Source organism: Coptis chinensis, chromosome 5, assembly GCF_015680905.1.
Source record: "Coptis chinensis isolate HL-2020 chromosome 5, ASM1568090v1, whole genome shotgun sequence".
NCBI classification, from domain to species: Eukaryota; Viridiplantae; Streptophyta; class Magnoliopsida; order Ranunculales; family Ranunculaceae; genus Coptis; species Coptis chinensis.
The window spans coordinates 39,418,996-39,431,989 of record NC_141460.1 but is presented as its reverse complement, the minus strand read 5'-3'; the positions used below and the strand labels follow the sequence as shown (position 1 = coordinate 39,431,989).

The 12,994-nt window shown below is 36.2% G+C and overlaps 1 long non-coding RNA gene and 1 other non-coding gene across 2 annotated transcripts; both read right to left on the bottom strand.

The window, feature by feature from the left end:
* Positions 1–4,343: 4,343 nt before the first annotated feature.
* On the bottom strand, positions 4,344–9,357 carry LOC147497489 (uncharacterized). Its single transcript, XR_015197158.1, has 4 exons — positions 9,252–9,357; positions 9,075–9,147; positions 4,741–4,847; positions 4,344–4,640 (listed from the first exon to the last, which is right to left on the bottom strand). It is a non-coding gene; the product is annotated as an uncharacterized LOC147497489 (long non-coding RNA).
* Positions 9,358–12,346: 2,989 nt separating this feature from the next.
* On the bottom strand, positions 12,347–12,450 carry LOC147497488 (small nucleolar RNA R71). Its single transcript, XR_015197204.1, has one exon. It is a non-coding gene; the product is annotated as a small nucleolar RNA R71 (small nucleolar RNA).
* Between the last annotated feature and the right edge of the window lie 544 nt (positions 12,451–12,994).

Here is a 12,994-nt window from a genome sequence, read left to right as displayed (position 1 = left end):
CCATTGACTTTGACCGATTGACCTTGTCTTTTTCAGCACTTTTCCATAGTAGCTACTGGTCTTCATAATAAGCGTGATTAAGGCTCCTTTTGTTGCTAAGACGTAACTTTTATGATAAGTGGTCTGAAATACTCCTTAACTTGAAAAAGGCAATAAAAGCTATGAGTTGTCTTTTCGTTAAGCGTAAGAGGGGCTATAATGTAGCAATATATGGATAATAAAATGCACATTTGGGAGCTGATCAATAGGCCTTTGAAGAAGGCATGAATTTGTGTCTTTACCAAGATTATGATGGGGACATTCTACTAGAAGACTAGTGAAACAATTGCAAGCCTTAGAAAAAGATTCTTGAGGCTTTTGGCGAAAGAAGTGAATATTTTGTAGCATCTCATTAGTCTTCTGTGGTGGGTAGAATTGTTCCATAAATAATTCAACTAGTTTTTCCCGTGTGTCAACAGAGTTTGGGTTTTGTGCTGTTAGCCGAGTTGCTGCTTTATCAGCTAGGGTGAAAGGAAACACCCTTAGCTTTATTTGTTCAGGTGTTACGTTAGGATGATTAAATGTAGTAATAACTTGTTGTATCCTACATAAGTGTTGATAAGGCTTCTCATGGTCTAACCCATGGAAAACAGGTAGTAGATTAAATATATTGGGGGGGATTCTAAAATCTCCCGTAGTATCTGCAAGGATTATGCAGGACTCAGGTCCATTATTTAAAGCCTTATAGAAATCAGAGAGGGATCTCTCTGCTATTTCTTCACTCATTGCTATAGATGTAGTGTTGGTGGGTGTAGGTGGTGTGTGTGTGGTGATGTATGAATTTCTAGATAGGTGATTATTTTTGCGTCTACGATAAACTAATATGGCAGGTTTATGCTTACCAGATCTTAATCTCATGCAAGTTTTAAGTCTAATATGCAATTCCTAACGAGCATGCGAAAATATAGCCTGATTATTACTAGAAATAGAATCCTCTGACAGTAAATTCGAGGATATATAGAGGTGTTACCTTGAGCGTCATTGCTACGCGTATAAATAGCGTCTTCAACATCCTTGAAGCACGTTTATATTACTTGAACAATTATACGAGTTCTGGTCTGGGTACACGGTGTGGATTGTGAAGTCCTGTAAAAAGATTAATCTTATTAGTTTTTAAATTTTTAAGTATTGGGAAAAGGTTTTTTACTATGGGCTTCGTGTTGGGCCTTGATGTTAGGCCTATGAAACGGGCTTTGGTAGTGGGTGGGCTTTCTAATTAACATTTAATTAATTAATATTTTTGTATTTTTTATCAAACAAATGGCCACTACACTTTGGAATTTGAGGGACGTTGTCCGTGCATGCACGTTCCTTAATTAGAGAACCCCAAATTCTATCAGTTTTCTAGACACCGTTTAGAATGAAGAAAAATAATTTTTTAAAATTTTGTAGTTGATAGCATACGAGTACTATACTATACTCTTGAGATAAGATTTCAAATAATATTAAAAAATTAATTAAGCTAATTAACCTAGGGCGCGTGTGCACTTCGAATTTAAAGACGCGCTCAGTGAAGGCAATTTTAGGGCGAGCACGCGCTCATGACTTAAAACTAGGGTTTCAAATTTTTAGGTTCAGGTCACGGGAGGGTAGGGAGTTGGTTGCACAACTCGTATTCTCTCGAACAGTAGCAGAAAAAATCGAAGAAATTGTGAATAATGTTTTAGTGTGTGTTTTGTGAATAGTAGAAACAGTTTTGCTTATTCTAAACACGTTATACGTAACAAAGCAAGATGGCAAGCAGCGCCATTTCACAAGATGTATTAAATTAAATGTGAAAACAGTTGTTCTAACATGCTAAAATCATTCTAATCAAGTTATATTTGTACTCTCTAAATCATGTCATATAGGGAAGAGTAATCATGTTTTCCACTATTGCTTGTACGTACTTGTAACGTATTTAGACTTACTAACTATGAACTAATAAGAGGGCAATTTATAATATGAAAACAGTAAATATAAGATTGAAAATAGTAGATTTAAAGGTGAAAAAGATAATTAGAAAAGGTTAATCCACCACACAATTTGATTGATCATTAGGTTGATTATCGAATTGCCTATTGATCCCTCGTGAACACAAAGTCCTCTCGGATCAAGGTTTCACTAGCATGAGAGTTTGCTCTACCACAAATCTCTTTGATGATGGCTCTAAACTCTAGTTCAACTCTTATGGTTTTTATCTCTAAACAACCATGAGAATCGAACTTGAAACTCTATTCTAAACAACAACCATTCTAATTAATCAATCATCCTCACATTGCTTCATAAACCTCCTCTTATGGAGGCTTAGGCTTTCTTCATTGGATGAACAATATCAAAACTGGAAATAAAAGACATTGAAATAATAAATTGAATAAAACTAATCTTTATTGATGGAGGTGGAGGCTACAAGAATAAACCCTAATTACTTAACCCTAAACTAAACTATAACTACACAAAACTAATTAGAGACTAAGGGGAGGAAAGAAGAATAATTTTAGCCTTAACCTACTTTATATGAGAGAGGGTTAAGGTTACATTTTTGTGTATGGGCCTGGAGGCTAGACTTTGGGTCTCTAATGTGAACCCAGAGTCCATTAGGTCAAGTCTAAAAAGGCCAATTATGTTGGAAAGTACTTCAGTGCCCTTTTCATCCATCCTTACAGCTCTGATTGGGACAAAGATGGGTCCTGTGGAAAGCTTATTCTAAGTCGGTCATTTTGAGATAAAGTAGGCCCAATTACAATGCCCGAGTCCAAAGATAAGCCCATTTGAAGTTCTGTTAACTTTTCTATGTTTTTTTTCTATCTGAATTGAATTTGACTTCCCAACTTTGACTGGGCTTGAAAAAAGTTTTTCTTCATGATTCTTGGGTTTTAAACGTAGAACTTTCTCAGCAATCTTCTTGACTCATTTTCCATGCAAAATAGCGTCTTTAAGCACATAGACAGCTTCAAGACTTGGAATATACAAAAACACATAAACATTAATAACTATTATTTATTATAAACATAATTGGCCTAAATAGAATACTATTAAAGGGTTTAAACTACACTTTTGGGTGTTTATCACTCCATATGATTTTGAATTTTTTAGGAGTTCTAACTTCGCTTTTGTTTCTTTTTTGTTTTTGTTTATGATATCGTCTCCTTTTAATTTTAAACTTTTTGGGAGATTCGATTTTTGACTCCTTTGAATTTTTTAGAGTTTTGGTTTTTTTATTGGTCTTTATTTTCTTTTCGAAACAACTGATCTGTTTTTGTACAAGGTCTTCTCTTCCATTTTCTGATATCCATCCAATTCTCAACTCGTCATCTAGATAAGTTTTTTATTGTGTGTTGTAATGCGTTAGAGATTTATGATGAAGAGTAAAAAGGCTTTTAGAATTTGCTAAATGCTCAGAAGGATTAACTAGAGGAAAAACTATTTTTTTGGATTTTTAACGTTTATTTGGCTATATCGATCCAAAAATGGCCTAAATTCTCTCATAGGATATGACGTGGTGATCAAGCAAGTGGACGTGTGGTCTTTCTATCCGGACATCTTTTGTGTTATCACTCAATAACATCCAGATGATGCCTTTGGCTAGATTCTCACAGGATATGAAATCTTAATTGTTCTAACCTCGGTCGCAAAAACTCACTGCTATATAAAACCAAATGCTTATGCATGTCATTCATGAAAAGATGCAGAAATTATTGTACGTATATTAGTCTAAGTTCGAAGAATGAATCCATACTCTATTGTTATAATGAGACTTCTAAACTCTTTATTCATCATAGAAAAATAAAACAAAACTTTTAATACTAAACAGAAAAATATTTTTGGTTCTTTTCGAGAAAAAAAATTAGAAAGGAAGAAATATACTACTATAGAAAATGCCTAGTTTTTGCAAAATATTACTATACCACTCCGAAATAGAAATATATTTTGTCCTCAAAGTATGAAGATTTAAGGAAAAAGATTACTATAGAAACATGAACAAAAACACTACAAGAATACTAAGCATTAGCCATGCCCATAGACTGGCTAAAGTCCTTTTGCCACGGCTATAGGCTATTGCACGACCGTTGCCAATGCGCATGTGGCTAACCTTTTGCCACGGCTATGGTCTGTAACCAAAACTTGTTTTTTACCGTGGCCAATGCTAACATTGGACCATGGGATATATTTTTTTATCTGGATCTATATAGTTTGGCCACGGTTCTGGGCCGTGGCAAATGACTTGAATTGGGTAAAAAAAAAGTTGGTTCGAACGCCTCTATATCACACCACATCTGTCGTTCATATAAAGTTCTACCATTCCAATCAAACCCGCAGGAATACTGAGCATTATCAACAATTCAACATTTCATACACAATATGTACTTGGCATAAGACTTTTTTACATAATAGATCCAATAAGGAATGCTAACCTATATAAAATAACAAATATAGTACTCTTTAAGAATTTACAAATACTATTGAGAATGACTCCTAAAAAAGTTGAAATAGTGCCTAAACATCACCATTCCTAGCCTCTAAACAACGCCTCAACTTTTTCGGATCAAAGTTTACATATTCTTGTTCGCTTTCTTGTACCGTTCCATGTAACTGCCTTAGAGTAGGCTTTGAAGATATAGCTACAACAGTTAAAAACAATCATTAGAACTAAAAATCGTCTAATATAGCAAATATCAAATTAAAGAGAAACTACTAACCATTACATGAAAAAACCATTACCTGTTGTAAATGTATATAAAATGTTCTTCTAATTAATCCCTGCCAATGTCTACATCATAATCACTCATCGACTCTAACTTCTTTTCTTAATTTATATTTCGAACAACCTGAGCGAATAAATATCCGAATGAGATATAATAAAGGCCATAATCACGAAGAGTAGAAGTCATTCTAATTTATGATTCGTAGGGTTCCGTGTGCATGGGAGGGGGGGGGGGTGGGATTTTGTATTTGCAGGATTCAAACTAGACTCTATTATAATAAATACAAAATGAAGGGGTTTGTAGACATTAGCATGTCTACTTCATCCAAACAAAGGCTACAAAACTTACATTAATTCTATTGCAAACAACACTCAAGGTTTATATAAGAGTTCTAAATACTTACCTAAAGCAAGATTGACTCCTTTAGACAACAACGAAATCGGTGTTTGACTTCGATATATTACCGTAAAACAGACATAAGTCTTCAAACAGGAATTAGAATTTGAGTGGCAGAACCCCATTGCTCCAATTCCAATTTGTTTTTTTAGTATAAAGAAACCCTAGAATTAACATTGGCATAATAATAAAAAAAACAGAAAAATAGAAGAAACAAAACTATAAAAACTCACCTTGCGTCAAAAATGATAGTTGGGCCTAAAGTGAACATTTTAATCCTTCGTATCAAAAGAAACAAAAGAAATAGGAGATTATAAAGATAATTCTAATTTCCCGCACACAAAATTAACAACTATTTTCCAGAATTTGAATTCCTATTTTTTACCAACTCAGCACCGCTCACATATCTAGCAAAGAAATATATCATATATAAAGGAGACCTAGTCAATGGAGTATCTATAATTGGAACACTTGTAGCTTCGGGTCCAATCCCTTCATTGAAGTCCTAAACACTGTTTACATACTTCCAAGCACTTCCACCAATAGTGAAAACTCCACAAAATAACTTTGAGCAATAGAAAAGCAAAAGAAACGCTAATCAACCCAAGGAATTGAGTTCTTATGACATATGCAAGTGACTTGAAGCTGCGTAGCTTGGTCAAACGACCTCAGTCCAATGGCCAGTATGAAACCAAAACTACTGGACTTGAGAATCAAAAAGAACTTACAAAGAGCAAAATGGTGTGAGTTATTATGCACAACATATAAATGACACAATCATAAAAGTCAAGCAAAAGTCTACAAGTACTTTATGTTAAATAGAAGTCCCACTAGAACACCAACCAATTAGTCAAGCTCACTTCTTTTCGTGATTGAAGTAGGGGTTAACTTGGAATAGTCAAATTCTACAAAAAGATGCATTTTACTTTTAGGCTAAGTCGCTAAGCTATTATGGAAATCTAAAATTAGACGTGTATAAGGGTTCAGCAATGGAATCAGATATTATTATCTTGGCCTAGGCTAATTGAGAAGTTAAACGGTGGATTGGTGATGACACTTCTTGAAGGATATTCCAAATTGGTTAGTGTGATGGCAACAATCACTTGCAAAGACTAATAATAATGTGTGCGTAAGTCATAACATATAACTAGTGAACACAATATAATATACATTTAATATAAATGAAGGATGTTATGTTGAAGGAAAACTGTGCACGCAAACATTATCTAAAAAGCTCAACGGACTGCAAATATACTTTGCTAAGTAAGGGAGTGGACTAAAGCCTACTGACTAAGTTAGCCATAAGAACAACCCCGACAACATTTACGAATGGTTTTTGATCTGTTATCACAAAACCCCGCCAAAAATTTGGTAGACAGAGAAATGATAAAAAATAGATTGAGCAATTAAGGTACCTGCAAATGATCGAATTCATGCTAGAATACGCGTGCAGAAAGGCCCGACAAGTTAGCAGTAAATTTCACCCCAAACATGTCCTGAAAGCATCTACTTTACGGATTCTCGGTCTCTCGCAATGTTAAGAAAAAAGGCGTCTAGGTCATTCTTATATGTCATTGAGTTGTGATAACTCAATCTCTATGAAACTAAGAAGATTGTTTTAACATAAATAAAACCACCATGGTCAACTCAAAATAGAACATCAGGAGAAAACATAAAAAAATCTCATACTTGACCTATTATGAAGCATTTTTTCCATTAAGGACATCTTCAAGAAGGAAAAATGCCAGAGCATGAGAACGGAAAGCTTCAGAAATGGGTAGAGGATCAAAACTTAAGAGATTATACTCGCTCAAGCAAAGAAGGTACTACACGGCTAAAGGGGAACAAACCTACATGGCTAAAGGGGAACAAACCTACTGGCTAAATTATCAGAAATTTGGTGGCTAAAGGGGGATCAAACCTAAAGGATACATAATCGACATTTGTTGGCTAAAAGGGACCAAACCTTAACATTGGTGTGATGAGAAGCCATTGGTGGAGCATACTCGAAGGCTAGACAACCTAAACCTACACAACAGTTCATGTGTTAGTGATTCAATCACTAATTGTTGCTTTGGAATAACAAGGTGACAAGGATGCCTAAATACGAAATAAACATAAGATCTTAACAAATGATAAATTCTATGCTAGACTTTGAACGGGTCATTTGAATACCATCACACTCTAGTAAACTTCTTCTAAATCAGCCTACATGGCTTTGAAGAATATTGGAAATGAAGTAAGATGGAGTAATCTTGTAGCATATAAACTTCTTGTGCCTAGTCACTCTCCGGTGGCGGCAAGAGTCAGTCCCGGGGAGTCTTCCCACTCAAAATACGCTGGTAAAAAAAAGGTGTTCTGACACATTCTATATGCTGCTTTGGTAACAATGAAGGGAACTCAGAACACCTGTATTTTGATCATCCTTTCTCTTAACAGTTTCAAAGTTCTGGGTTTAGGTAGACGCAACACAACGCAATTAATGAACCGATCTAATTCACTCACATTGCTCGAACGAGAGGTCAACTAAAGCTGAAGAATGGCATTTCTATGTGCCACTATAGCAATCTAAAAGATTCAAGAAAGGAGACGTATTTCTCATAGTAAGGTGGAAGTTTTAGAAGAACCAACAAAGCTGCAGATTATACGGCTAAAAACTCTGGTTTAGGTGATGAATGTAATATGTACTACACACCTCCTCTAGATTCTAATTTTGTATCTTCCAGGAAGTCGCAAAGGGAACTAAAATGTTTACATACTTCCAAGCACTTCCACCAATAGTGAAAACTCCCCAAAATAACTTTGAAGCGATAGAAAATCAAAAGAAACGCTAATCAACCCAAGGAATTGAGTTCTTATGACATATACAAGTAACTTGAAGCTGCGCAGCTTGGTCAAACTGCCTCAGTCCAATGGCCAGTATGAAACCAAAACTATAGGACTTGAGAATCAAAAAGAACTTACAAAGAACAAAATGGTCAGTTATTATGCACAAGCACAACATATAAATGGGGGTCACAATCATAAAAGTCAAGCAAAAGTATACAATTACTTTCTGTTAAACAGAAGTCCTACTAGAACACCAAACACTGTTTACATACTTCCAACCACTTCCACCAAGATGTAATTGGAACACTTGTAGCTTCGGGTCCAATCCTTTCATTGAAACACGACCAGCAGTTATACTTTGCTTTTTTGCTTTTTTTACACCTGACTATGTAAACAGAAGGTTTCCCTGCATCCAGAATTTCAGCCACCACCTTCCTTGCATACATGCATGGCCACCTCTTACTAATATACTAGCATGAGGTGTTCACACACCACATAGCCCCATACCCATGTCACTTTATTTACTATCCCTTATACTTACTGGGCGTCCAATACACGGTGCTTGCACACCAAGCAAACCAACTATTTACTACTAAACACAAGCACAAGTAGATCCGAGTGTAGCACAATCACGCAACTTAATAAAATTTTACCAAATTAAACAATAAACCAAGTGAACCAAACAAAATTGTTATACATCTAAAAGAAGTAATAACCAATACCCACCAAGCGCAACGAGACTTGGAATAAACAGTTTTCATTCTAAAATGAGTACACTCTAGTCGAAAATAAAAATACTACAATACCCTAATCATACATAGAAAATTTTCAATTTCCTTTAATTAATTTCTAGATTACTATAAGCTCCTCCTTAGCAGAATTTATAAATTAAAATGATTGTGAATTTGCAAATAAAACAATGTATCAGTAGAAAGGATGCCTCATTAGAAATAAACAATTGATATTCTTATAATTGAGGTCTTAAAACGTGATAGTGACCAAACCTTAAGCAAAAACATACTTCTCTTACAACAATTAAAATCAAAGAACCCTAAATTAGCACCTAACATCAAAATAAGTAAAAAAAAAAAAAAAAAAAAAACAGATATAAGAGTGCAATCGAACCTGGTCCAATTGACTCTAGCGTGACACAGAGAGTGTGAGGGAAAAAAATCAAAGTTTTTCCTCGATCTTCAACCTGGGTGAGAGACAGAGAGAGGAGAGGAGGAAAGTTCTATTAAATGGGAGAAGTGAATAAAAGAGAAGTACTATTTATAAAAGAGAGAGAGAAGGAAGACAAACCTTGTTGTTGCTTTAACATCGAGTTTTCTTTGAAACAACTCGAGTCTTCTTCTTCGATTTTTGATAGTTGTTTCGCGGCTACTCTTTATTTTCACGAGGGCTTCATGAGATCTTAACGGACATCAAAATCCAAGTCTAATCCAACGGTGGACGAAACAAATGGACACAGTCGTGGCCAAAATGGGAACTAAAGCCCAACTACCCAAACAATACCACACGGCCACTTAAAAACTTGGCCACGGCTATGGGCCGTTGGACCCTGACAACAACTAATGACCGTGGCTAAAGCAAGATTGTACCTGTGGAAAAAGCTCAATTTTCTTGTAGTGAAACGGCGCGATACACCTGTATTCTGTTCTTCATGATGAAAATACATCATAAAAGCTCATTAACCACTGTTATATACAGTGGTAAAAGCCCTTTAACCACTGTTTTAAATCTGTGGTAACAACCACCGTGACAAATACTTCTAATAAAACCGTGGTATTAAGTATCTATTATTTACCACGATTTTTTCTATAACCGTGGTGTTATGATCTCCCAAACCAAACCGTGGTTAATAGTCTTAACAATTTGTTGCATTTCATGTACCGGGGGAAGTAGTGATAATTGTTACCACGGTTTGTGATAAGAGCCCAAAACTGTAGTTTTAACCCCTTAATAATCATACTGTTAGACCAATTATGTGAATAATAAGTAAGAGTTAATACTGATTACGTGTTTTTATGTATTTCAGGCTTCAAAGTCCATTATGTGCGAGAAAAATGCCACTTTAGCGAGATAAAGGAGCAAAAGTCGCTTAAACTTCGAATGCCATATCTTTGGACTCGGACCTCGAATTGGGCCTACCTTATGTCAAAACGACCGGCTCGGAAAGAGCTTTGCAATGGTCCAAGCCTTGACCCAATCAGAGGAGCAAAGTGGACGAAAAATCTGTTGAAGCCGAATCTAGTCAAGAGGCCTTTTTTCGATTTGAAAGAATTGGGTTTTGGGCGATTCTCGCCCCAAAACATGGCTCCAAGCCCATGCACGATTTTGGATCTGGATGTATAAAACAAAAGCTTAGCTCATTGTTAATGGTAGATTAATTAGTAGAGAATTAGGGTTCATAGCTTAGAATAGAAAGTAGCCATTAGAATAGCTTCTAGATCTAGATTTAATTGTTTTAATTAAGTTTAGTTCCATTTAAATTATTGTATTAGATTAAACCTTTGAATCTTGCTCTTCAATTTGATTAGATCAATAAAGTAGTATTCTTTATCAATTTCGATTTTGTCATTTCCATTCTAGATCTAATTTCAATTCGTCCTTATTTCATTTTAGTCATTAAATTAGATTTCATTATTGTTTAAATTAAGTAAATTTGAATCTTGATCATATGTTTAGTTATAATAATATGGGAAATGATGTTTTGATGACTCAAGGCTAAAACCTCCATTAGAGGGGTTGATGAAGCCTTGATGAAGACTTAGTTGTTTAGTATAGAATTGGTTGTAGAATCTATTCCACTCTAGAAGGTCGTGTTTAAGCCATGAGAATGGGTGGACGACCTCACATGCTAGTTAGTATCCGGTAGGAATGCCATGAACACTAGGGATTAGAACTTCGAAATTCTCGCCGTAGAAACGGAGAATTGAGATACAACATTCTACGCTAGGTTGTTAAGTTGGAGTCGAGGTGGATTCCATTCCCTCTAATCCTTTATCTAGATTCAAAAACAATCATATTTCCATAGCATTCGTAGTTTAAATTCAAATAATCAATTTCATAGTGCATCGTAGCATAACATTTCGAAAAGCTCTCATTGACTTAAGACTGATTTCTTAGACTTAGAAAACAATCCATGCTAGGGAACTAGGAGTGGAACGAACTTCCTACTCCACTTAGTGCAATTCGCATCGAGAGTAGAAGCTTTGATAATCGAGATTAAAAGTTTAGTTTTAGTTTACTTACGTTTTGAATTCATCGTTCATTTCGTAGGTAAACTATTCATTTTACTTTTATCAAATGGCGCCGCTGCCATCTTAGTTGCACTTTAGCATTGTTTTCTTTGTAGAAGTAGTCATTTTTAAGTCCCATTTCACCCACCCACCCTTGTTTGTTTCATACTGTGGTTGCCCATTTCAGCGTTGACAAATTCCGCGAGAAAATACACCTGGCCACCAAGGAGGAGAGCGAACCAGCTAAGTTATTGGAATTTCGTTTACCACCGAAGCCATACATACATACCAAAAGCGACCAGCTCAAACACTATAATTCAATTTACACCGAAGCGACCGCCCCATTTGGGAGTATGACCAGCTTAAAAACACGTAATTTGACAATTACTCGGAGGCGAAGGCTTCTATGCCGAAGCGCCCCTGTTAAATTTTTCGGATTTCGGCGGTTTTGATTCAAACTTTGATCTTTCATATTTTTCAGTGTTCTAACCTGCTCTATACACCAACAAAGCGTAAACAAGACGCTATTCATAAAGCGAAGCAAGGACGCAATCGGTATTCCTTTCTTCCACACCTCGCGTCTCTGTTAGAGGTTTATACTAGTATATCGAATTGTTTGGAGTGTTGCATGTTTAGTTAAGCTCGACTTAGTCTTGCATGAGATTAAGGTCCGGTCGAACAAAACACCTAACGTAAAATACAAACAACAAAGAACAAAAACAAGTCTATCTAGTATACCACACACTCACCTCTAACTACTATTTCACACACACCACCGATATAATGGGGAAGAAAGAGAGACTCTCTCTCGGACTTCTACAAAGCCTTGAGCGATAGCCCCAAATCTTGCATCGTTCTAGCAGACCAGTGAAATGGGATTGAGAATCCCTCCAAATATTTTAATTTGTTACCCGTTTTTCATGGTTTAGACCATGAAAACCTTATCGGCATTCGCGTAGGATTGAACAAGTCCTAACAACATTCCACCATCCTACGGTTGGTACGGAACAAATTAAATTAAGGGTATTCCCTTTCACCTTAGCCGATAAGGCGGCGTCTTGGTTAACTGCCCAAGCGCCTAATTCTGTGGACTCGTGGGCTAAACTTGTTCAGTTGTTTATGGAACATTTTTACCCACCCCTAAAGACGGATGAGATGCTTTCAAAGATTCATTTCTTTTGACAAAATCCTCATGAATCATTTTCAGAGGCTTGGAATCGTTTCACCGATCTCCTTATAGAGTGTCCACATCATAACTTAGCGAAAGACACGTTAGTTCGTGCCTTTTTCAAAGGACTTCTACACCACCATAAAGAAGTTCTTGACATAATGAATGGGGGTAGTTTCTTAAGTAAAGGAGCCTCGGAGGCTTATAAATTTTTAGAGGACCAAACTAAGCGAAATAATAATTGGGGGGGTAGTGACGATTACTCCCGCTCCGCTAGTTCTTCTTCAACAGTTAAGGCCGCCGGTATGTTTGAAATTAAACACGATTCCGAGCTTAAAACTCTAATCGAATCACTCACTAAAAAGGTAGAGGCCATTTTTGTACAACAAAAGCCTATCCCCGTCATGAATGTAAATTCAAACCCATGTAGTTTCTGTTGGAGTCCTGAGCATCCCGACTCCCACTGTCCTATAGCCTATGAACAGGCTTGTTCCATTAATAGTGAACCTAACGCCCCTTGGAGACAAAATCCCAACTCCGGTTGGAGAAATAACCAACAAGTCACACCTCAAGGGTACAATAATCAATATGGTAGGCCAACGCACAGCTTTAACCAAGCTCCACCACGACAAGGA